General features: G+C 40.1%; 1 protein-coding gene across 1 annotated transcript in view; it reads left to right on the top strand.

The window, feature by feature from the left end:
• Positions 1–26,954, top strand: part of GTF2F2 (general transcription factor IIF subunit 2) — a 141,798-nt gene that overhangs the window by 93,512 nt on the left and 21,332 nt on the right. The window lies entirely within an intron of this gene.

Genomic DNA, 26,954 nt, shown 5'->3' with positions numbered 1-26,954 from the left:
GTGGCCGGATCTCAGCTCACTGCAAGCTCCGCCTCCCGGGTTCACGCCATTCTCCTGTCTCAGCCTCGGTAGCTGGGACTACAGGCACCGCCACCTCGCCCGGCTAGTTTTTTGTATTTTTAGTAGAGACGGGGTTTCACCGTGTTAGCCAGGATGGTCTCGATCTCCTGACCTCGTGATCCGCCCGTCTTGGCCTCCCAAAGTGCTGGGATTACAGGCTTGAGCCACCGCGCCCGGCCAATTTTTCAATAATAAATATGTATACAAAATACTGTAACTGGGCCGGGCATGGTGGCACATGCCTGTAATCCCAGCACTTTGGGAGGCTGAGGTAGGTGGATCGTTAAAGCCCAGGAATTTGAGACCAACCTGGACAACATGGTGATATCCAATCTCTACAAAAAGATAGAAAGATTAGCCGGGCATGGCTGGGGTGTGAGGATTGCTTGGGCCTGGGAAGTCAAGGCTGCAGTGAGCTGGGATCATGCCACTGCACTCCAGCCTGGGTGACCTAGTAAGACCTTGTCTCAAAAAAAAAAAAAAAAAAGTTGTACTCTATAAAGCAAGTGTAGTTGCCAGAATATCATCCTGTTGTCTTGATCTATAGAGAAATTTTTATAAACATATACACTTTGTTAGAGAGTTCGTTTCAGGATCTTCCCCTGCCCCTGACATTTTTTATGTGGTTAACATTTTGTAATTAGTATTTAAAGATGCTGATTGCAAATTCTTGATACCCCAAATTTTATGACATTCAAAGAGTCAGCAATTTTTTAAGCCCTGAGGAAATATATTATACCTGTTTCATAGTTTATTTTTAATGCATTTTAGCCCCATGTGATTTAGAATTATACTTTTTTGTTCATTCATTCAGTACTTACTATCTGCCAGGTGCTTTCTTAGGAGTGAGAGAAATAGCAGTAAACAAAGCAGACAAAAATCTCTGCCTTCGTGGACCTTCCATTGTCACAGATTGTAGGTACACTGAATTGGTAGTGGAGAAGACTCTGCTGAAGCAGTGGTAGTGGTCTCTTAGATATCAGCATTCTCATCTATGTAAGAGGCCAGTTGAGCTGGATCATCTCGAAATTTTGCATCATCTTTAAAAATTTCCCTCTTATGTCAATTAGATTAGACTCTATCTCCTGAGAATGACATAGACTTGTTCTCTTGTCAAATAATTCCTCTAATTTAAATGCCTCCTTGGGGCAAATAAAAGAATGACAATCAAAATGAAAAATATTTGTAACAGAAAATAGCTTTGGAAAACAGGCAGAAGATGTTTCTTTCATTGTTTTAGCTTATAAAATTTATTGTATAGTAATAAATTTTGAAGTCTTTTGAAAATTTATCTCTTCATGTAACTACTGAAATTGAAAATGCAAAATCTGGTTACCAAGCTGCTTACCAAGATCTTTTCTGTGGCCCTATTTTTTTTTTAAAGGGTTCTACAGATTTCTGATGATGAGATCAGGCAGGTCACCTGCTGTGTTTATAAAACGGCTGCTTTTTTCGTACCAAAAAAGAAGTGAAAATTGTTTAGCCTTTCAAGTGTGCTGAAAGATCAGCTGTTACATAGTCATGCACTATATAAAGGACATTTGGTAGTCTCATAAGATTACAGTAATGTATTTTTTCTGTTCCTTTTCTGTGTTTAGATACACAAATACTTAAAATTGTGTTACAGTTGCCTACAGTGTTCATTACAGGAATGTGTAGCGGGGTATACCGTCTAGGTTTGTATAAGTACACTCTATAATGCTTGCACAACAGTGAAATTGCCTAACAATGCATTTCTCATGAGATATCCCGATTGTTAAGCCATGCGTGACTGTATTTTAATCTTTACTTAAGTGACTTAGAAAAAGAAACAAGTGGTTCAGGAGGATCATGTGAGTTTCATGAAGTAGATGATAGATGACATAAGTCTTGAAGACAGCTTTTTTTTGACCAAGTGGAGAAAAAGATTGGGTAAGAACATTAAAAACAGACATGCACAAAGACATGGGGAAGACTTTAGGGACCTGTGTGTGGTTCTGTAAGCCTGGAATGGAGGAATTGTTTGAGAGGATGGCAGAAGCTCCAGCCCAGATCTCTTTCTTCAACATCATACATACGTACAAAAGCCGGATTGAATGTCTAATAGACATTTCAAATATGTAAAAAACTGAACTCCAGATCTTTCTGGCAAAACCTGCTCTACTAGCATTTTTCTTGTCTCAGTTAATACCAACTCTGTCCTCTCATTTTTTCAGTCCAAAACATTGGTTTTAGTTAAACCTTGGTTTAGTCTTAGTTCTTGACTCCTCTCACATCCCACATCCAATGTGTCAGAAGAATCTTGTTGACTGTCTCTTCAAAATATGACACATCCATAGTCTGATCACCCCCATGAACTGCCATTATTTCTCACCTGGATTGCTGCAGTAGCCTCCTACCAGAGTTCCTGCTTCCACCCTTGCCCCACTATGTAGTCTCTTCTCTGCACAGTAGCCAGGGAAGTTCTTTTAAAATCTAAGTCAGATCATGCCATTTCTCTGTTCAAGTGTCACTTGCAGTGCTTTCTGTATTACTCAGAATAAAATCTAAGTCCTTACTTATAATGGTCTACAGGGTCCCATGTGATCACCTTCTCGCCATCCTCATCTTTTTCTTCCCTCCCCTTCACTCATTCTGCTCCAACCACACCTGTCTCCTAACAATCCATGAGCACTCCAGGCACACATCTACACCGCAGCCTTTGCACAGACATTCTTTTCTGCCTGAAACATCCTTTCTCCAGATAACTGCATGGCTTGCCGCCTCACCTCTTTCATGTCACTTCTCAAAATACCACTTTTTCATGAGGCCTACCTTGACTACCCTACCTCTTTCTATACTTGTATTTTCTTCATAGCACACATCACCTCCTATAATTTACTTATATTTATTGCCGCATTTTCCTTCTTGCAATTTAAGTTCCCATGAAAACAAAGTTGGTTTTTTTCTTTTTGACTTTATTTTTTGTGCATGTCTATTTGGTTCACTCATTTACATACACAAACTTGTCTACAATAGTTCATTCCTCATAGTGGGTAGTCAATAAATATTTGATGAATGAATGAATGGCACAAGATGAGGTTTAAAATGTTAAAGAGTCTTAGATACTATGGTAAGAAATTTGGACGGTGTGTGCTATGACTATTAAGGAGGTATGGAAAAATTTTAAGCTGGGTGGAATCTAAAGGGATTTGTATTTTAAATAGATCATTCTGGCCATAGTATAAAGATTAGAAGCAGGGAGATAAGCTTGAAGCAGATATAATTTCCAGGTTCAAAATGTCTGAATGACTTATCAAGGTGGTTCTAGTCAGAAGGGAGATGAGAATCTCTTCTGAGGATAGCTGGAGGTAGAGCCATTAGGACTTAATGAACTTACTTCAGACTTCTTTGGTTGTGGAATGGGAGATTCTTCTGGTTGGTGGTGGCTCTTGTGGCCTAGCTGTGAATATCCCAGATTGACTCCCTGCTGTCCTGTGCATTGCAAGGGAAGTTTACACTGATGAGAGGAGAGGGATAGGGAAGTTTTTATAGTCCCCATGTCCATTAGAATTTAATCCCGTTTGGCAGTTTACATAAAAGACTCGAAGCAGAAAATACATAAAATTGTAAGAACGGTACCAAGGAATAAATTATCAAAATAGCAAACTAATTTATGTCATGAATTATTTTATTTACAATTACCCAACATTATCACTAAGGTGAGGCTCAAAAAATTTTTTCTGTTATTTTTAAAAACTGAGCAACATGAATTTGAAATTATATATATATATATTTTTTTTTTTTTTTTTTAAGAGACAGGATCTCACTATGTTGCCCAGGCTGATCTCAAACTCTAGGCTCAAGTGATTCTCCTCCTACCTCAGCCTCCCTAAGTGCTGGGATTATAGGCATGAGCCACCATACCTGGCCAGGCTCAAAAAAAAATATATATTTTTTTTTTGAGAGACAGAGTTTTGCTCTTGTTGCCCAGGCTGGAGTGCAATGGTGCAATCTCGGCTCACTTCAACTTCCGCCTCCCGGGTTCAAGCGATGCTCCTGCCTCAGCCTCCCAAGTAGCTGGTATTACAGGCATGTGCCACCACGCCTGGCTAATTCTGTATTTTTAGGAGAGATGGGTTTCTCCATGTTGGTCAGGCTGGTGTCGAACTAGTCTTTGAACCTGAAGAAACACACACACCACAGACCCCCACACGTACACATGCACACACACAATTACCCTATTACCTAAAGGATCTGTTTACAGACAATGTTGTGGAGGAAAGGAATAGCAACGTGGTAGTGCTATTGAACGTAAAAATGGAAAGGCAGATTTCAGATGTAGGTAACATTAAAGTAGAAGTGTTTGAGAACAGAATTGGTAAGTCTGAGATATTCTATACCTAGATTTCTCATAAACATGCTCACAATTTTTCAGGGCCTCCTTCCAACTGCATAGATTTTAGTCATAATCAAGTTTTTTGATGATCTGGCTCTTGTCTTACTTGTCTTTGTTTTCAGCTATTCTCTTTTACATAGACATTATATAGTTATAGCACACTACAACTTCTTATCCCAGATATGCTTGGCACTTTCCCATCTTATGCCTTTGCTGCTTAAATGCTGCATCTTCTACCTAGGATTTCTTTCTTTCTTTCTTTCTTTTTTTTTGAGACGAGTCTTGCTCTGTTTCCCAGGCTGAAGTGCAATGGAGCGATCTCCGCTCACTCCAGTCTCTGCGTCCCAGGTTCAAGCGATTCTCCTGCCTCAGCCTCCCAAGTAACTGGGACTACAGGCATCCTCCAGCATGCCTGGCTAATTTTTGTAGTTTCTTTTTTTGTTATTGAGACAGGGGCTCACTCTGTCTTCCAGGCTGGAGTGCAGTGGCGAGATCTCGGCTCACTGCAAGCTCCGCCTCCTGGGTTCACACCGTTCTCCTGTCTCAGCCTCCCGAGTAGCTGGGACTACAGGCACCCACCACCACGCCCGGCTAATTTTTTGTATTTTTAGTAGAGACGGGGTTTCACCATTGTTAGCCATGATGGTCTTGATCTTCTGATCTTATGATCTGCCCACCTCAGCCCCTCAAAGTGCTGGGATTACAGGTATGAGCCACGAGGCCCCAGCTTCTACCTAGGATTTCTTATCTACCTCCTACCGAGATCTTTCTGAGCCTTTAAAACCAACCCAGCATCACTCACTCAGCAAAACCTCCTTATAGTTTCTGTTCCCCACTTTAATGTTTTGGGAATTCGTAATTGTATCCTCTACAACATTATGAACTTCATGAGAACAGAGACTATGAGTTTTATTGTTCTTCTTTCCCTCTTATTCTCCCTGTCTCCTTTCCTTCCTTTCTTTTTTTGGTATAAATATCCAAAAGTATTTATTGGATTGAAATAGAAATGGCAAAGGTAGGTACAGAAATACGGGAATCATCAGCATTCAGCTTCTTTATTATTTTTTTATTTGGGCCTACTTGAAACCTGGACTTTATTTTTCAGTTTTGTATATATGTATATTGTTGTGCACACGTGCACATGTCCCTTGCTTTGAGAAGGAGAAAGTGATTTCAAAATAAATATAAAACATTTCATCAATAGTAAATCTGTTTTTCAAAATATAAAGAAATGAATCTTCTATTTATAGAGGACTAGAAGAGAAAGCCTTTTCATCAAAAAAGACCTGTTCTTAAGTCAATGCATCGCTTTTCTTTAATCAGTGAGTTTTTACTGTATTATATTTTAGTAACTAGCAGCTGAACTACATTCTTGGAAACAAATGACTACATGTATCACAAAATTTATTTAACATTTATAAATAATAATCTTTAAGAATGATTAGTCTTATTTTAGTGGGAATTTAATTTTAGTAATTCTTATAGCTCTCTGCTGTTAAATTTTGGCTGATAAATTAGCCAGATGTTATGAGAATTATAATCATATTCATCAAATGTAAGTTAGTAAGATTCTGTCATTCAGATGAAGGTGGCAATTAAATACATACTTACATTCTAGTAAATACATACACTAAACCAAAGAAATATGTAAACCCTTCAGTCGATGAAATTCAGGCCAAGAAAGAAATTTCTTTCATCAGATCCCCTCGCACAATAAAAAATCCTACAAGAATCCAGTTAGCCACCAAGAAAATGTAAAACTGACTAAATAAAAACCTAGTAATTTTGTTTGCTAGTCTTAAAATTGTAACAGCCTAACTTTTCATATTGAGAAGAAAAAAGTATTCTGCTACTTATCTTACTTTTTCTTTATCTGACATTAGTTTGGATTAATCTGAATATTAGGAGAAAAATTATTTTGAATTGGTAAATAGAAATATACTTAATATCACATCATATCTGATGTATTAAACTGATTTAATTTGGATTATTTTAAGTGTAACTTTTATTTCAGCCTCTTCAGCTTTTCCCTGGTCTTTGAATGGTGGCTTATGTGCCCACTCTATTTATAATTCAAATTGTACTTTGTTAAGTATAAAGGGACATAAATATAAGGCAATCATCCTAACATATTTTCTTATAGGAAAATCATAGAAATAGGAAATTATATGGCTTTTTAACTTCTGTATGTTTATGTCACTAACTCATTTGAAAATACTAGTCTTAAACGTTTTTATTTTTATTCCAGTGTTTGTGGATTTTTTCCAAAAACCTAGGAAAATCCTTCTATAGGAACACAGGTTCCTATATGATTATAAAACATTCAAATACTAGCTCAACTATTGAATGGGATACAGGTTGAGTATCCCAAGTCCAAAAAGCTGAAATCATTTCAAAATCCAAAACTACTTGAGCACTGATATAATGTTCAGAGGAAATGCTTTGAGAAGTGCTCATTTCAGATTTCAGATGTTAAGGATGCTAAGTTTAATGCAAATATCCCCAAATCAGAAACATTGCTGTTCCAAGAAGTATAATTATAAATAGGATGTATATCCTATTTAACTGCTAAGTTTAATAGTTATCCATTAACTGCTAAGTTTAATGCAAATATCCCCAAATCAGAAACGTTGCTGTTCCAAGAAGTATAATTATAAATAGGATGATCATATAATTTATCATTCAAAACAGGATACTTTTGAGAATGAAAGCAGACACTAACCAGGGAGGATACTACACTGAGACAGCAGTTCCAGATGAACTGGGACATATGGTCACCCGCTATATAAGTAGCTCAGGTACATGAAAATACTAACCTAAAACAAGAAATAAAAGATAAGAGTCAAATAGTGAAAGTGCTGGCAGTTAGAAAATTCATACTAGAAATTCTAGATTAAAGCAAACCACTCTGGGTGAATTTTTTTTAATTTTTTTGTTTTTTTCTTTTTCTTTATTGTTTACACTCTGGGTGAGTATTAACTGTTGTGTGCTTCCCAGTACCCCACAAAATTGGATATGTGATAATGCTGTGTTAATTTTCATGTGAATTTTATATGTTTATTAAATGGTAAAATGAATAAACTAAAATGGTTGTAAAGAAAACATTTTAAAATCCTTAATAAAAGTTGAAGTCGTAGCAGTAAGTTAGAATTCTAAAGATAGTTTTTAGTGAATGTTGTGGTTAATAGTTAATTTTCTTGAATCAGTTGGTATGCTTCCATTTGCAAGTTTCAGAAAACCCAATGTAAACTAGTTTAAAAATACAAGAAATGTATTGACTCAGTATGAAATCCAGTATTGTTGTGTGCTTTAGCCATGCCTTTATCTAGAAATTGACAGTGCCGTCAGTGCTGTAGCTCTAATTTCCTCGAGTCTTTCTCCAGCTTGCTTGTCTTCAGGCTGACTTTTCCCTAGTAGTAATATAGCTGCCTGTTGTTCCTGCCTCTTTTTTTTTTTTTTTTTTTTTGAGACGGAGTCTCGCTCTGTCGCCCGGGCTGGGGTGCAGTGGCCAGATCTCAGCTCACTGCAAGCTCCGCCTCCCAGGTTTACGCCATTCTCCTGCCTCAGCCTCCCTGAGGCTGGGACTACAGACGCCTGCCACCTCACCTGGCTAGTTTTTTGTATTTTTTAGTAGAGACAGGGTTTCACCGTGTTAGCCAGGATGGTCTCGATCTCCTGACCTCGTGATCCGCCAGTCTCGGCCTCCCAAAGTGCTGGGATTACAGGCTTGACCCACCGCGCCCGGCCTCCTGCCTATTTATTCATATGGGGCTCCCCAAAGTTAAATGACCTTTGTCTGTAATCAGCCATTAAACAGAACTCTTCACTTCCTTCAGTGGGTCAGCATGAGTTCTGAGTCTGTACCTAAACCAATAAGCCAATAAATTGTCAATGAAGATAAATAAATAAAATGTCAGTGAAGATAGTATTACATGGACTGCTTAGAGCCCACCTGTGGAAATGTGTAGGCAGGAGAGTCAGTCCCATCCAGTGCAGATGGCTGCAACTCGGTAGGAGAGAGGTGGAGTGCATGCTAGGGAGGCACTCATAAGACCCGCAGCAAAACCCATTCTACCAGAAAGCATCCTAGGGATAGGAAGCATTCGGCCAGGCGCAGTGGCTCATTCCTGTAATCCCAGTACTTTGGGAGGCTGAGGCAGGCGGATCACTTGAGGCCATGAGTTTGAGACCAGCCTGGCCAACATAGCAAAACCCCATCTCTACTAAAAAAATACAAAAATTAGCCAGGTGTGGTGGCACGCGCCTGTAGTCCCAGCTACTCGGGAGGCTGAGGCAGGAGAATCGCTTGAACCCTGTAGGCGGAGGTTGTGGTGAGCTGAGATAATGCCACTGCACTCCAGCCCGGGCGACAGTGAGACTGCATCTCAAAAAAAAAAGGAAGCATTCATTTCATCTGGGTCTGACACAGAGAGTATATACTCAAGAAATGTTAACTAATTAGTCTTATGAGAATAACCTGAGTAAGAAATGCTGTCCTGAAAATAACCTGAGAGAAACCTGGCTAAGAAAATCCTGTCCTGAAATGCACTGGGGATATTCCCACCGCTATCCCATTTGTTTTAGTTCTCGTGATAGAAGAGACTTACATACCAGAAGGATTCTTTTTTAAATCCCTGACCTGAGGTAGGTAAATTAGTTTAATCAAGTTTGAGTTAGAAATATAGCTAAAAGAAAACTAGAGCTGACGGAAAGAATCTAAAGATTTTGTTAGAGAGTCCATGATAATCTTCTTTTCAGAGCCAGACACAGTGGCTTACATTTGTAGTCCCAGCCACCTGGGAGGGTAAGGCAGAAGCATTGCTTGAGCCCAGGAGTTTGAGGCCATAATGCACTGTGACCATGCCTGTGAATAGCCACTGCACTCCAGCCTGGGCAGTATGAGACCCTGTCCTTTAAAAAAGAAAAAAAAAGGCCGGACGTGGTGGCTCACGCCTGTAATCCCAGCACTTTGGGAGGCTGAGACGGGCGGATCACGAGGTCAGGAGATCGAGACCATCTTGGCTAACACAGTGAAACCCCATCTCTACTAAAATACAAAAAATTAGCCGGGCGTGGTGGCGGGCGCCTGTAGTTCCAGCTACTCGGGAGGCTGAGGCAGGAGAATGGCGTGAACCCAGGAGGCAGAGCTTGCAGTGAGCAGAGATGGTGCCACTGCACTCCAGCCTGGGTGATAGAGCAAGACTCTGTCTCAAAAAAAAAAAAAAAAAAGTCTCTCTTCAAAACAAAATTCCTAAGGGATAATTTAGAACGACCTGGATATTTTCCACATTTGCACCCAAGGAAGAGTTAACTCACTCTTCATAGTCTTCTCATCTACTCTGTTCTCTGTATTCAAGGAGTCCTTGATGTGCTACCATCGATGTATGTCTATATCAGAAATTCGTGTGTTTTACTTAAAATCTCCCGTTGAATGTTCAGAATCTTTCTGGAAAGTGTAAAGGATGATAATCCTGAAATTTTCCCAAGTTGTCTTTGGAAATAGTCTTATCATCCTTTCTTGCAGTAATACTTTGGCTCTCCTGAGGTACCCAAATGTGTAATTTGTTAAATGTGGGACTGTAAGTTTTTGTTGTTGTTTTTTGAGACAGGGTCTTGCTCTGTAACCCAGGCTGGAGTGTAGTGGCACAATCCCAGCTCACTGCAGCCTCAACCTGCTAGCTTAAGCAGTCTTGCTTACCACAGCCTCCTGAGTAGCTGGGACTACAGGTGTGCACCTAATTTTTTTTTTTTTTTTTTAATTTTTTGTAGAGACGAGATCTCACTATATTACCCAGGCTGGTCTCTAACTCTTGAACTCAAGCAATCCTTTTGCCTTGACTTCCCAAAGTATGGGGATTACTGGCGTGAGCCATTGTGGCTGGCCAAGTTTTTTTGTTTATTTGTTTGTTTGGTTTTTTTTAGATGGAGTTTTGCTCTTGTCGCCCAGGCTGGAGTGCAGTGGCACGATCTCGGCTCACTGCAACCTCCATCTCCCAGGTTCAAGTGATTCTCCTGCCTCAGCCTCCTGAGTAGCTGGGATTACAGGCGACTGCCACTATGCCTGGCTAATGTTTGTATTTTTAGAGATAGGGTTTCGCCATGTTGGCCAGGCTGGTCTGGAACTCCTGACCCAGGTGATTCCCCCAACTCAGGCCTCCCAAAGTGTTGGGATTAAGGTGTGAGACATCACAGCCAGCTGGTTTTGTTTTCTTCTTTTTTTTTTTAATTAAAAAAATTTGGCTTGGGGCCGCGGTGGCTCATGCACGTCAATCCAGCACTCTGGCAAACGAGGCGAGGCGGCGGATCACATTTGGGGGTCAGGAGAGATCGGACCACGTGAGAACCCGCGGTCTCCTACTAAAAATTACAAAACACAATTAGCCGGGGGCACGGTGAGCGGGGTGCCTGTAGTCCCCAGCCTATCAGGAGCTGAGGCAGGAGGCGGCCAGGAACCCGGGGAAGCGGAGCTTGCAGTGAGCCCGAGATGCGCGCCCTGTACTCCAGCGCTGGGTTGACATGAGCGCAGACTCCATCTCGAAAAAAAAAAAAAAAAAAAATTTAAAGTTCGCGTGGGAGACGAGACGCTCTCTCTGGTCCTTCTGAAGAACTAAACCAAGTAAAGAAGGCAACTGTCTCTGCCATAAGTCCATCCTTGTTCTCACATTCTTTCCCCTTGAAATACTTTTTCTTTTCTTTTCTTTTTTTAAATTGAGACAGGGTCTTACTTTGTCACCTAGGCAGGAGTGCATGATACAATCACAGCTTACTGCAGCGTTGACCTCCTGGGTTCACGTGATCCTTCCACCTCAGCCTCCCAAGTAGCCGAGGCTGCAGGCACTCACCACCATGCCCAGCTAATTCTTGTATTTTTTGTAGAGCTGGAGTTTCACTATATTGCCCAAGCTGGTCTGTAATTCCTGAGCTCAAGGGATCCGCCCACCCATGGCCTCCCAAAGTGCTGGGATTATAGGCGTGAGGCACCATGCTTGGTCGAAATGCTCCTTTTTAATTACCTATTTGAAAGTGAAGGATTGTGTCGAAGAAGCTGGATGACTGCATTAAAATGCACTAATTTATAATGTAAAACATTTTATAAGTAGTTGTAATAAAAGTATAAAAATACCTTTGGGATAAAACTATAACAGAAAACTAGGCAAGGTGTTTTGCCCAGAATTTTTTAAAAGACTAAAACTGAGTCGGGCATGGTGGCTCACGCCAGTAATCCCAGGACTTTGGGAGGCTGAGGCGGGCGGATCACCTAAGGTCAGGAGTTCGTGACCAGCCTGGCCAACATGGTGAAACCCCGTCCCTAACTAAAAATACAATACAATTAGCCAGATGTGGTGGCGGGTGCCTGTAATCCCAGCTACTCAGGAGGCTGAGGCACGAGAATCGCTAGAACCCAGGAGGCAGAGGTTTCAGTGAGCCAAGATTGCACCACTGCAATCCAACCTGGGTAACAGAGTGAGACTCTGTCTCAGAAAAAAAAAAAAAAAAACTAAAACTGTTTGTTTCAAGAAAGACTCCTTAGGGAGACGCAGTGGTAGAGCTCGCCCTCTTTCCTCTGAAGAGCGATAGCAGCTGTCTCTTTCACAGCCCTGAGCTGTAGACTGCCCCTGAAGATTTACTGTTGTGATGAAACAAGGACTTCCAAATGGTAGTAAAAACTCTTGGTAATATGTATAAAGAATGAGGCCTGGTGCAGTGGCTCACGTTTATAATCCCGGCACTTTGGGAGGCCAAGGCTTGAGCCCAGGAGTTTGAGACCAGCCTGGGCCACATGGAGAAACCCCATCCCTACAACAACAACAACAAAAATTAGCCAAGCATGGTGGTGCATGCTGAGGTGCGAGGATAGCTTAAGCCTGGAGGTCAAGGTTGCAGTGAGCTGAGGTTGCACCACTGCACTCCCACCTGAGTGACAGAGCGAGACCCTGTCACGAGAGAAAAAAAAAAGAAAGCACTGGAATAATTTTTAAAACTCAAAGGTTATACATATATATGTGTATTTCCTTCTTGTGATGTCTGATATTTTCACTTTAAGATGGGGGAGCGGAGGAGTTTTTTCAGTAGCTAAGTGTTGTCTCACCCTGAACATCTCTTGTTTTTTTTTTTGAATTCCCCATCTCTTCTGCATGCTCTCTTGTGTTCATTGGTTAGTGACTCTCCTGACATACCCAAATGTGTGCTTTTTAATATGTGGGGCTGTAAGTCTTTTTTAATCAAAGTCTTGAGATAGAGTCTTGCTCTGTCACCCAGGCTGGAGCGCAACAGTGTGATCTCAGCCCACTGCAACCTCCGTGCCCCTGGATTCAAGCAATTCTCCTGCCTCAGCCTCCAGAGTAGCTGGGATTATAAGCATGCACCACCACACCTGGCTACTTTTTTTTTGCATTTTTAGTGGAGACGGGATTGCTCCAAGTTGGCCAGGCTGGTCTTGAACTCCTGACCTCAAGTGATCCACCCACTTCGGCCTCCCCAAGTACTGGGATTACAGGCATGAACCACCATGCCAGCCCAAAGTTTGTTTTTGTTTTTAAGGCTATAGAACAGGAAATTACTTGTGGGGGGGTCTGGCCTCATCTTATTCTGCTGCCATTCTAACTCAAGTGTGCACCATATCAAAGCCAGCCATTTTCATTCTTCCCGAAGTGCATCAGGTACTTTAATGTCCCTAAATGTCTTCAATGCTCTTGGTTGCTTTAAGATTCAGCTCAAATGGGCCGGACGTGGTGGCTCACACCTGTAATCCCAGCACTTTGGGAGGTGAAGGCAGTTGAATAATGAGGTCTGGAGTTCAAGAGCAGCCTGGCCAAGAGAGTGAAAACCCGTCTCTACTAAAAATAGAAAAATTAGCTGGGCGTGGTCGTGGGCACCTGTAATCCCAGCTACTCAAGAGGCTGAGGCAGAGAATTGCTTGAACCTGAGAGGCGGAGGTTACAGTGAGCTGAGAACACGCCACTGCACTCCAGCCTAGGCGACAGAGCGATACTCCATCTCAAAAAAAAAAAAAAAAAAAAAAAAAACGAAAAGATTCAGCTCAAATGGGAAATCTTCCTGACCATTCATCTTCACACAGAACAAGTGCCATGTCCACCAAACTCCTGCTACACTTTTTAAAATAAACCATTAATCACATTTTGCTTTTTATTTTACTTTTATTACTTTTGTTTCTGTCTATGCTAGATTGTGAGCTTCTTGAGGTCAGGGACTATATCTTGTTCATCTTCATTCTAACAGCTTTATGTTCAGTTAACACTAGTAGAGTAACCAAAGATCAGCATTTTTAAGTTAGGGATTTATCATTATACCTTGGTTAATGAATCTCCAGAATTGATACTCTTTTTTAGCTATGTTTAAAATTCAAATTGTAAGTCCTGAGAAGCAGTATTGGCATGTAGTGGTGTTTCTACAAGGCCTTACAGCTTTGCAGGATAAAAATACCTCAGCACACAGTTTCTCTTTGTTCACTCACAGTTGAAAATCAATAGGGCTAACCTTAGGCAAAACTGTGAAGTATGGAAAGTTTGTCTTTATTATCCAGGCATCTCCTGTTTTCACTTTTTCCCCTTAGCAATGTCTGTCTTTAGGCATCTACTTTTTATCTTGTTCTGATCTTTTCTAGCCTGTCAATTCTGGATATATTTTAAGAATGAATGGACAGAAGTCAAACTGGGTATTTGGTTTTAAACCTTTTATTACTAAGTGTGAAATAAAGCCATTAGATTACCTGTTCAAGGAATTTGAGTAGGCAGATTTTTTTCCCCCATGGGAAAGAAAGAAACTCACTGAAATTAAAACATTTATAGATTGGCCCCAAACACAAAATTAAGGAATCGTTTTAGTTTGCTGGAGGGTTTGTCACCAGGACAACCATCTCTACTTCGTGGGCCAAATGGGCAGATCTGACCTAGCTGCATTTGTTAGAGATCTGTTCTGAGGATTTAAAAAGAGTGCTGAAGGTGACCCCAGAAGTGGCCAGATTCCCTTAGGCAGGAGCAGGACAGTCACTGACTAGTCCATATGGCATCTTTGTACATAATAGAAAAAGGTGCTCCTTCCTCAAGTGCGTTTATTTTTATCTGTCAGAAAATCGTTGTAATTTACAGATTTTGTTAAGAAATTACTGCCATCTGTCAGAAAATTGACACAATAATTGCCGTCTCTCATGTGAATGTGCCCCTTTAACACAGCATCATTGTGCACTATAAAACAGGCCAATCTAGGAAGGGACTGCACCCTCCGGTTTGCTGCAGGCCAGTGTGTCCTATTTTCTTACCAATTTACTTAAACTTTAAGTAATTTTAAATAAACTTGCCTGTCCTTGCAGGCACTGGAATTTTCAACTCTTGGTCTTTGATTTTTCTGAAACATTTGGAGATGCAGGAAAGATACCACATATTCTTTGTTCAAGAAAAAGGGTCTCATTTAGGGAATTGAATTGGTGGGGTGCCAAATGGTCTGGGATTGTTAAATGCTGTTAATCAAGTCTTTAGCTTACTATTAGGAAGAACTAATTTAGACTTTAGGATGATCAGGATTTAAATATTCCTAGTAGTTTGTCACTGACAGTATAGGACAGAACACCTGACTCCTAAGTGTGTTACGTGCTATCTGTCTTGCTTGAGACTCTAATGCAGTTGCCATGAGATGTATTGTAAAGAAAACTTGAATTATTTAAGGAATCTTTGAGTTTATAAGTAGAGAAAGAGAAGATGTCGGGTGTTTTGTTTGTTTGTTTTAAAGCTGCTTAAAGAAAATGACTTTCAGGCAGAATGGTTCAGCCTGCATAGTGGGTCCCTCACTTTTATATGGCTTCATATTATATGAATTAGAAGTTCTTTTTAGTGACTATCCTAAAACAAAACAAAACAAAAAAAAACCTCATTTCCTTTCTCACAAAAAAGAAAATTGAATCACAGAAAAGTTGTGATTTGCCCAAGGTCATGATTTGTAAATGGCAAAGCTGGAATTTGAACCTACATCTGATTGATTCCAAGGGAATCAGATGACAAGCTGCCTCTTTCAGCTTTCAGTTTCAAAAGGTTGCCTGGCTTATTCGTAGGAAAAGAGAAGGGAGCAGCTGGTACTCTGTCTCTTCTCCCTCTTATTGAATGACCTTCAAAGCCCCACAGCTTAAACCAACATTGTTAGTACCATGGTTCTGTTACATTATAAAATAAATATAAGATTCATATAAGATGTAAAGTGGTCTCATTGTTTTAGTTTGGAATTTTTATCTAATTTCTGATTTTATAATTTAAAAGTGAACTTCGATAGCATGATTGAATTGAATTTCAAAGCTCTGTATTTCTGCAGAAGAGGTAGAACATTAAATGATTTTATGAGTCTGTGAAGTTTACTTTTCTGAAGTTTATGTGAAATCTCTAATGCTGTGGGTAGTTTTAATGAACTAGTTGTTGTGCTGTTTTGAAGATCTACTAATCTTTAATGTACCCCAGATATCTCAATTGTCATATATTGTACACTTTTGTTTTTATGACTTGAAAGCCTCAAAATGTCTAAAACCTTTTAATGTGTTATATATTTGAGACAATCCCAAAGGAAGGAATTAATAATGTTCAGGCAGAAACTTTTCAAACTGAAAAATAGTACATGTCAGAAAAACGGGAAAGGATGACATATATGGGCTTAGTGAGGTTATATAAAACAAAATATGCCAATAAACAGTATTCCCAGTAGAACGCAGCTGCATGAGGGCAAAGACCTTTTTTGTCTGATTCATTTATGGGTGTGTGTCTCATGAATAGAAGAGTACCTGGCACCTAGTAGGTGCGTAATAAATACTTGTTAAGTAAAGGAAGGAATGAAAAGTATGTGATTTGGCTTTATGCATTTGTGGCCTGCAGGCTGCCCAGGATTTGATCACAATGAGTCAGTCTTTTTTAAGGTATTGCATGCCAAGTTGATTTATCTGCTTTTGCTACTTCCCTATGTTTCATAGCTTCAGAGTACCATTTATTACTCATTTGTTTAACAGATGTTTACTGAGCATCTAGTGTGTACTAAGCAATGTAACCTTAAAAAGCAACCAGATCTATGTTTCTTGGAAAATTGATCATACTAATTTAATGTAACTGATAATTTAGGGTATTATTTTATGCTGTGTGAGAAGTTGGCACAGGCAGTAAATACTAGATTTCAGAAGTCAAACTTCATCATGTAAGTATTTTCCATACTTATACTACCATATACGTATCAGTAGACTTTGACTACATAAAGAGTGGAGGGAGGGCTCCCAGGCAGGACTGGCACAATCTAACCAGGAAAGGGATAAAACAATAGCAGTGACCTTAGTAGAGGTCATTCTGGTAAAGCAGAGATGGACAGAAAAAGGAATACATAAAATTGGCTGGTCGGTTGAGCTGATGGTAGTGTATTTTGTGCCAGACTGAACAGGCTATATTTGATCTAGTAAGAGTCACTGATTGAGTGTATTTTACTCTGAGGGGAGTTCCTAGGTCTCCTCCAGGGCTCTATCCTTGGTACATTCTCCTCTTTTGGTTACTGACCTTAGTCATCCTTGTAGGCTCCTACTTATTGTCTGAAGTTTTTGCCTCCTACGTTATCTTATTAAGTGATCCCATCCACTTAAAATGTGTGTGTATGTGTTTGTGTCTGTGTGTATATATATAGAGAGAGAAACTCCAGAATTTGTATCTCTGGCCTAGACCCCTCTAGACCTCTCTCCTGAGCTTTATGCTCATATACACCATTCCCCTTGAGAGCTCCACTTGGATGTCTCCTACGTGTTTTAACTTCACATGCATAAAATTGAATCCTTGGTTGTTAGCCCACCTCTAATACAGTGTCCTCCCCCGCCCCCAGTCTTACCCATTTTTTACGCAGTTTCTCAGGTAAAAAACCTGGGAATTATCCATGATTCTTCTTTTCTTGACAAGACACACCTAGTCAATGACCAAGTCCTGTTAGTTGTACCAACACAATACACCCTGAATCCTACTACACTAGTCTAAGCTGCCATTTTTGCTCCAGAATATAAGTTCAGGACTGACTATATAATCTGCAGGACCTAGTGCAAAATGAAAATATAAGGCCTCTTGTTCATACATTATTAAAATTTCAAAAGACCACTGAAGAACTTATCCACGTAACCAAAACCACATGTACCCCAAAACTATTAAAATTTTAATAAAATCAAAACAGTGACAGTGGAGCATTAAATCAAGCTCAGGGCCCCCTTCCAAGTGGGGGCCCTTTATGACTGCACAGGCTCCCTGTCCATGAAGCTGGCCCTGCCTCCGCTACTGCAGTAACCTCCTAAGTAGTAGCTCCTTCCTTCCCACTATGAACCATCCCTCACAGGTCAGACTCATTAGTGTAGATCTAGTCATACCACTTCCCTGCTTATTGCAGTTAAAATGAAATGTGCAAATCCTGCATCATCTGGATCAAAGTTCTGCATTCAGAACTTTGATCTGATCCTGAAGCTTTTTCAACCTCTTCTTCCACTACACACCTCATGCATTAGACAGCAGCCATAGTTGCCACCTTTTGTCCGTCAAAAAGAACAAGAATAGTCCCATCTCAGGGCCCTTCTTTCTGCCTAAACACAAATCTTTCACCAGATCTTCAGTTGGTAGCCTCCTTCCCACCATGCAGTTCTCTCAGTTTATATGGAACCTCCTCAGATGGACCTTTCCCGACCACTGCTAGGTGAAATAGTAAGACTTCTCCCTGCCGCCGCCACCACCACCACCACCACCACCTAATTATGTGCTATGACAATACTCAGGTTTATTGTATTCTTAACACTTAAGAATACCTGTATGACTACCTTAATTAATTAATTATGACGTATCGACTGTATCTCCACCACCTAGCATAGTGCCTCATACATGATAGTGCTCAGTAAGTATTCGTTGCATGAATGAATGTTTATCATAACCTTTTTAGCCTGTTGCATTTTTGGAGATTTATCTGAAGTTAATAGAGTGTTTTTCTGTTAACAAAATCCCAAAGGAATTTCAAAATTCCTTTAGGATTTTGTTAAATTTATTTGAGAATTTAACAGGGCCCTGCCCTTGTTAAGTTTTTTATTTGTTGAGTCCTTATAAAATTGAATTGACTTTTATTTCATGTATTCCAAGTTAATTTTAGAATCTCAATGAAAGAAGCCCCCTTCTCTTTAAAATGGCATGTCGTTGGCATAACATATCATGATACATAAATGTACTTTAGCTTGGATAAGGAATTAAAGATGTCACTTCCTGTTAGAACTAAGGTTAATACTATAGGATGAGCACACTTTTTTCCCCTCAGAATCAATATTGTATCCTGTAATACCAAGGGTTTTACAGCCCAAGCTTCACAAATGCATGTAAACCCATTCAGTAAACCTAGAACATCTATTACATACCAGACACTCAGGAATGAAAGATGAATAAGACATTTTTCCTGCTATTGAGTTGTTCACTGTAGATAATTTGTTCTTTGACATGCAACATCCTGTGTAGTTTCAAAAAGATAAATGCTAAACCTGCTTCATGAACTATGGCTAGATCTTTTAGCTTTTAAGACTTGATTTTGGCTGGGTACGGTGGCTCATACCTATAATTCCAGCCTTTTGGAAGACCAAAGTGAGAGGATTGCCTGAGCTGAGGTGTTTGAGACCATCCTGGGCAGTATAATGAGACTTCATCTCTATAAAAACCTTAAAAAAAATCAGCTGAGGGTAGTGTGTGCCTGTAGTCCCAGCTACGCCTGTAGTCTCAGCTACTCCTATAGTCTCACGCGCTCCTGAGGCTGAGGTGGGCCGATCACTTGAGTCCAGGAGGCAGGTGCAGGAGGTTGCAGTGAGCCAAGATGGTGCCACTGCACTCCAGCCTAGGCAACAGAGGGAGACCTTGTCTCAATTTAAAAAAAAAAAAAAAGTTGATTTTTGTAATCCAAAATGATGCAGTTGTATAGGTGAAACAAACACGCGCACATGCACGCACCCCTTATGAGGCTAATATGAACAAGAAATATATAAAATGAATTTATAAATCTGTTGTTTACCAATGCTGTAGGGTGTGCACACCAATTTTGGAGGGAGTGGGTGTGGTGACAGCCAAATGCTATTGTTCACAGAATTTTCAATTCTTATTGCATAATTATATTGAATGCCATATGGCGTTTTATTGTAGTTCATTAAATTACTGGCAGTTTCTACTTCTATTTGTGTTATCATTAATACATTTCAGTAGCACATTTTTTAATACAGAACTTTAGATATTCCTTTTTCATAAAAAAATTACTCTTCAAGATGAAAACAACTGATAGAATACTGCACTATGACTTTTCTAGAAGTAATCCCCCATGTCAGCTCTACATGTTGAATAAATGACTATACAGTCCTTCAAATATATAAAATAAGAACTGTTGCTAAGCGTGTTAAGAAGTAACTAAAAATCTTAAAGGACGTTTTGTCTTGAAAATTATCTCCGTTGGTTTGGTACATTAATACCATTTTCCCTTCCTAAAACTCTAGAGGAGTAAGTTATTTCTAGTAGTTGAGTTTTCAAAATAGTTATTAAACTCCATTGAAAGTTTGTAACTTAAAAATTTTAATTCACTTTAATGAATGAAAATCTTTCTAAGCTATATTGTATATTAAACGATATCCATACTTCATAAGCAGAGTTTGTTGAGAACATAATTTAACCTTCTTTATAACTTAGCTTTCCATATGAACACCCATGTTTTGATTATGGGGCCGATGCCCTCATACACCATCAAGAAGAGTAGGATTATTTGCCCCTTTACAAGATGGCCCCGGAGTATTATGCTTTGCAAATTCTTTGAGAGTTACATGTAGTTCTTCAGTCTCCCCTTATCAGCTTTCATTTTGTCATGTTGATTGTGTTACTGTCTGTTGCAGCCTCTCTCTTCCTTCTGATTTAGTGTTTTTAATTTCCTGTGAGCAAAGAATCCAGTTTTAAAATTCCATTAGAGTGAATAGTGTGTGTAAAAGAAGACTGAATAGACTCTGAGTGAAGGTCTGATGGGCTTGCCTATGAGTCAAGTGCTCAGAGCTGTCATGTTTGGCCTTGTGACATCTGTTTTCGTTGCTGAGATGCCCCTTTTTTCCAATTCTAGTTAGGGCAGATGTCATTGCATTTAATAAATCACAAAATAGCCGGGCGCGGTGGCTCAAGCCTGTAATCCCAGCACTTTGGGAGGCCGAGACGGGCGGATCATGAGGTCAGGAGATCGAGACCATCCTGGCTAACACGGTGAAACCCCGTCTCTACTAAAAAATACAAAAAACTAGCCGGGCGAGGTGGCGGGCGCCTGTAGTCCCAGCTGCTCGGGAGGCTGAGGCAGGAGAATGGCGTGAACCCGGGAGGTGGAGCTTGCAGTGAGCTGAGATCCGGCCACTGCACTCCAGCCTGGGCGACAGAGCGAGACTCTGTCTCAAAAAAAAAAATAAAAATAAAAAAAAAATAAATCACAAAATAGAAAATATGTAGAATATCTCATTTTAGTTGGAAGAACACTCCCTTTGGGTCACTTGGTCTTTGTTGTTAATGTGATACACTTGTATCATCCATCTGAAACTCAGATATATAATAAAGTGTTGCTAATTAAATTTCCTGACATCTTTCCAAGTGTTTTGCTGTGAAAGTGAATCATGCAAGTAAATGAACTCTATTAAGCTGTTGATTGCCAAAGCTTGTTTTTCTGATTTTTATTCAAATCTCTATCATGGATGAAGCATGCAGTTTCAAAATCTGTTGAGTGTTGACAACATATCAAGATATTCTGCAGTCAATCCCATTGTATGTTTATGAAGACAAAGAAGGTATCCCACAAGATATCTTCTTTGTCAGGCATTGTGCTAGGCACTGTCCCTGCAGTGAATAAGAAAAACAGGATTTCTGGCCGGGCGCGGTGGCTCAAGCCTGTAATCCCAGCACTTTGGGAGGCCGAGACGGGCGGATCACGAGGTCAGGAGATCAAGACCATCCTGGCTAACACGGTGAAACCCCGTCTCTACTAAAATACAGAAACTAGCCGGGCGAGGTGGCGGGCGCCTGTAGTCCCAGCTACTCGGGAGGCTGAGGCAGGAGAATGGCGTAAACCCGGGAGGTGGAGCTTGCAGTGAGCTGAGATCTGGCCACTGCACTCCAGCCTGGGCAACAGAGCGAGACTCCGCCTCAAAAAAAAAAAAAAAAAGAAAACAGGATTTCTGTATTTATGGGGCTGACATAGTACCCAGTTGTTCTCAAACTTTCATGTTTGTGTATACAAATCAGCTGAGGCCTTCACTAACTGCAGATTCCATGACCTGGCCCTCAGAGGTTTTGATTCAACAGGTCTGAGTTGGGACTAGAAATAAGCATTGCTAGTAGGCAACCTGACAATTCCGACGTAGGTGGTCCTTAGAACATAGTTTGAGACATATATTCTATAGTCTGGCAGATAAAGAATTCTTAACAAGGAGGTACACCTTTCGGATAGTATGTGGCACAAGAACAGTATAATGTCATATTCGACCTGATTGCCATGTCATCTGTAATTTAAATTATCTCAAAAGCCTGTTTTTGAAATCAGTCACTTAATGTTTTCTCTTATGACCTTCATGTTGAGATAAAATGACTAAATACTTTGGTTGACTTTAAATATCATTTCTTATTTCTTAAATACCCTACCAATAATTCATCTTTCCTATAAGAATAATGTTGGCCTGTTGGCCGGGCATCATGGTAGCACGTACCTGTAGTCCCAGCTACTCAGAGGCTCAGGCAGGAGAATCACTTGAGCTGGAGATTGTAATGAACCCATATAGCACCATTGCACTCCAGCCTGTGCAATAGGAGTGAAACTGTCTCAAAAAAAAAAAAAAAAAAAAAAGATAACATTGGCCTATGACAAGCTGTCTCCCAAAGACAACCGTGATTAGAGAGCCAGAGCAAAGGCAAAATATTTCCACCCAAGTACTTGCTTAAAAATGAAATGTCATAGACCATCTCTTCAAATGCATTTAAGAAGTTTCCCTGCTATATCTGGATGTTTTGCTACAGTGGTTTTTTGTCATATAACCGTTAATGTTGAGACAGTGATGCCGGTTGTACTTATTTGTTTCAAGAAATTTTATTTCCTCATTGTTTGTTATAGGAAGTTCAATTTGAATTTCTTCATCAGCATTATAACCAATCTTATTGTAATTAACTCAACAAGTATGAAGGAATTGGCAGATTCTGTTGGAATTAGGAAAAATGCATCTATTTTCTTCCTTTTATGGGCTGTGATAGTAAAATAAATGGTGATTATATCAGGAAAAGAAAGAAATGTCATGGAATATATCTTGAAGTATGCACCAGAAATTGGGTCAGTGGTTGCCCCCAAAGAGAAGGTCTGGGTGGCTAGGGGAGACTTATTTATAATCATGTATCCTTTTGTACGATATGAATTCAGTACCATGTGACTGTATTACCTAACCAAAAGGAAATTTGAGGCGATATATCATGTTGTAACTATAGCTTTAAACTTATGCTCTCGGTTGTAATTTGTATAGCTATCTCTTAACTTTCCTTTCTTTTTGGTAACTTTCCCCATCAGCATATCTTAGAGGGTGGACCTTTTCCTCTTGTAAGCACTTTATTTGAATAATCCTTTCCTTTAGAAGTTTGAGATGGCACTTTAAAAATTTCATTCTTACACATCATAGGGTCTGTTTCTAAGCAGTTTTTTTCATTCTATCATTCCAATCTTATATCAGAGACATACTATTTTGATTATTGTAGCTTAATGTATTTTAATGCCTTAGAATATTATGGTTCCCACTATTGTTCTTCTATTTAAATGTTTTTCTTGATTCTTCTTACCTGTTTGGTCTTCCTTGTCCAAATTTTAGAACACTTTTTTCCCAGGTTCAAAAATCTCCAGTAAAATTTTTTGTTCTAAATCTATAAAGTTAATTGGGAAGAATTCACTTAGAATATTTAATCATCACATTCAGAAATACAGCTGTCTATTCATGCCTTCTTTTATATCTTTCAGTTACAGTATATAGTTTTCTTCTAAGAGGATTGAACCTTTTTCTGGCAAAAGTTGTGTATTTATAGTATTGTTGCTATTGTAAATATGTTTCTTTAAAAAATATAAGCCTGGGAAACATGGTAAGACCCTGTCTCTACAAAAAATTTAAAAATAAGCTGGTCATGGTGGTGTACACCTATAGTCCCAGCTACTGGGGAGAAACAGGAGGCCGAGGTGGGAGATCTCTTGAACCTGGAAGGTCAAGACTGCAGTGAGCTGTGATGATGCCACTACACTCCAGCCTGGGCAACAGAGTGAGACCTTGTCTCAAAAATTAAAAATATTATATAGCTGGATTATAGGAAAATTATTTTGTATATTTGCATTATTTCATTTTTCAATTTTTTCTTTTCTTTAAGGTATATAATTATATTGCCTGCAAAAGTATGTTGACATTTTAAAGATATTTATTAGCATATGAAATTTAGAAGAGCATGTTGTTGGGTTTTAGATGATATATATTTTCATATTCAATTAAAAATGTAAGATTAAATTTCCAGGTTATTGATCAGAGATAGATAGTAACATATATATTCTGGTTCAGTTTATCCACAGGGAGAACAAAATTCAGCATTGAAGAACCTAGGTTATAAGCTGGACAATTTTTCTAAAAACAGCAAATGATTTCACAGGCATGTACATATGTGAAAACATTAAATTGTACACTTTACAGCTTATATGTGACTTATACCTCAAAACTTTTTTAAAAAACAAATATCACAAAACTTTTGCTTGAGTTAGGCTTTCTCTCTGATAGTCTTGCCTTTATTTGCTTTCATTGAAGATTTCTTTTAAAGTTTTTGCTAATGTATTTTAAAAGGAATATAGATCAGTAGTTAACATAGTCCCTGACAGATGACAGACACTCTGAAAGTATTAAATGGAATGTAATCAAATGACATACTGGGTTATTTTTCCTTCTTTAACACCATGCTGGTGCTCACTTTTTAGGAGGCTGTGGGAATCCTGAGTCCTCTGCAGTAGAGAGATGAGTAAAGTGCATGGGGAAATGGTGCAAATGCCCCGGGAGTAAGGGAAAATTTTTCTGGGCAGGTGATGGCCCAAGGGATGAGTTTGCCATGCAAAGAAGGGGGACTGAAGGCTAGAAAACAAGGTAACAAATCCTAGGAATTACCAATGAAGAATCCTTTGATGTTCCAGAAGCTCTTTGATTTGGTTGCTAGTCTGTCTTGCCCACCCCTCCAGTAGGTTGTAGCTTTTTCCTTTTCATTTCTGGAGCAGTACCTGACACTGGGCCAGACTTACATTAGGCCTCCGGAAACCTTGATATCAGTGGCATCTGTCCGCTTACCATGCTCACACACCGTTCTTCCCTTTAACCCACGGGCACTGAACAGCTTCTTCTCATCTCTTGGGTATTGTTCTCCCTAAACACCAGTCTATGCTTATCCTGCCTCATTCTCCTTATTGCTGCCAGAGTTTAATCTTTTTTTTTTTTTTGAGACGGAGTTTCGCTCTTGTTACCCAGGCTGGAGTGCAATGGCGTGATCTCGTCTCACCGCAGCCTCCACCTCCTGAGTTCACGCAATTCTCCTGCCTCATCCTCCCGAGTAGCTCGGATTACAGGCATGCACCACCACACCCAGCTAATTTTGTATTTTTGGTAGAGACAGGGTTTCTCCATGTTGGTCAGGCTGGCCTTGAACTTCCAGCCTTAGTTGATCTGCCCACCATGGCCTCCCAAAGTGTTGGGATTACAGGCATGATTGAGCCACCATACCTGACCAATCCTCACTTTTAAATGAACCCTGCCTCAGCCTCCTGAATAGCTGGGATTACAGGTGCCTTCCACCACGCCCTGGCTAATTTTGTAGTTTTTAGTAGAGACAGGGTTTCATGATGTTGCCCAGGCTGGTCTTAAACTCCTGACCTCAGGTGGTCCGCCCACCTCAGCCTCCTGAAGTGCTGGGATTACAGGCGTGAGCCACCGCACCCGGCTCTTCCCCTCCTCTCCCTTCTCCTCATCTCCCTTCTTCCCCACTCCCTTCCCCTCCCCTCCCCTCGCTTCCTCTTTTTCTCTCTCTCTCTCTTTTCTTGAGCTTCTGTGGATTGCACACCCTTCCTGAAATTTACCACCCTTTTTTTCTGCCCCTTACTTCCCACCACCGCCTTCTTTGTACAGCAAATTCCTAGCAAGGCCATCACCTCCAGAAAAACCTCCCTATCCTCCTCCAGGCAGCTGCCCCCTCTTCCCATGTGCTTCACTCATCTCTCCATGGCAGCTCTTCCTACACACTTTGATTATACTTATCTCTTTAAGCTGTTGGGAGATGGTAGAGATGTGATACTAGTTTGAAATTACAGGCTTTTGTTGGGGATAGAAGGAGGCTTATGAGAAGAGAGTATAAATATGTATTAATATTTAATAGAAATTAGGTTGTGTAGAATCCAGTGTGCAGAAAAAGAAGTTGAGGTAGGAAAGATGGTGAAGGCCAGATGTTAGCGAACTGTCGACAGAAAGGAAACCTGGCCAGAAGAAAACATGTAGTGATGTAAGGATGCATTTTTTCATCTCTTACATTTTATTTGAGAAATATTCAGAACACTTAGAAGGACTGATAGACACAGGTCACACCCTCCTCTTTTCTCCTGTCCCCCCGCCCCTGTACTTTCAGTTTAACACAGAAAGTAGAATACATAGAAAATTAGGGTAAAAAGTTTAATAATGGCAACCTATGTGTGGTTAGGGTGCTTAAGTATGGTAGGAGAGGCCTCGCGTGGTGACTCACGCCTGTAATCCCAGCACTTTGGGAGGCCGAGGTGGGTGGATCACTTGAGGTCAGGAGTTTGAGACCAGCCTGGCCAACAATGGTGAAACCTTATCTCTACTAAAAATACAAAAATTAACCAGACATGGTGGCACACACCTGTAATCCCAACTACTCCAGAGGCTGAGGAAGGAGAATCGCTTAAACCCATGAGGCGGAGGTTGCAGTGAGCCGAGATCATGCCACTGCACTCCAGCCAGGGCAACAGAGCAAGACTCCATCTCAAAATAGAAAAAAAAAAAAGAAAAAAGGGATGATAGGAGAGGTACCTCCGGTACTAATTGGTATGTCTCAAGCAGTGCTGATGAGAAGGCCATTCAGATAGATAGTACTGGGAAGGCAGAGGATGTACTGGAAAGTACTAGAAACGGTGGTTGGAAGGAGACTCTTTTGTGTGGTGGTGTGCACAGGTTACTGAGGTAAAGAGGACAGGATTACAAGGACTTTAATAGGAGAAGTAGGGGAGGATACATTGAGGTACTTGGTAAGCATGGCTTTTCCTCTCAAGGTTTACACATATAAAAGCAAGGACAAAAGCCACCATAGCATTGTCTTGTATTTACTACAAGTCAGAAAGTTGAGTATATTGCCAGTCTTTTTTTAAAATAGTCTGGTAGTTTTGTGAAAAGTCTAACTAAAACTAGTACTGCTTATATATTGTCCATTTTGAGATATAATTG

Source organism: Rhinopithecus bieti, unplaced genomic scaffold (assembly GCF_001698545.2).
Source record: "Rhinopithecus bieti isolate Rb0 unplaced genomic scaffold, ASM169854v2 scaffold_5273, whole genome shotgun sequence".
Classification (NCBI taxonomy): Eukaryota; Metazoa; Chordata; class Mammalia; order Primates; family Cercopithecidae; genus Rhinopithecus; species Rhinopithecus bieti.
The sequence above is the reverse complement of the archived record's forward strand: the minus strand, read 5'-3'. Positions and strand labels throughout refer to the sequence as shown.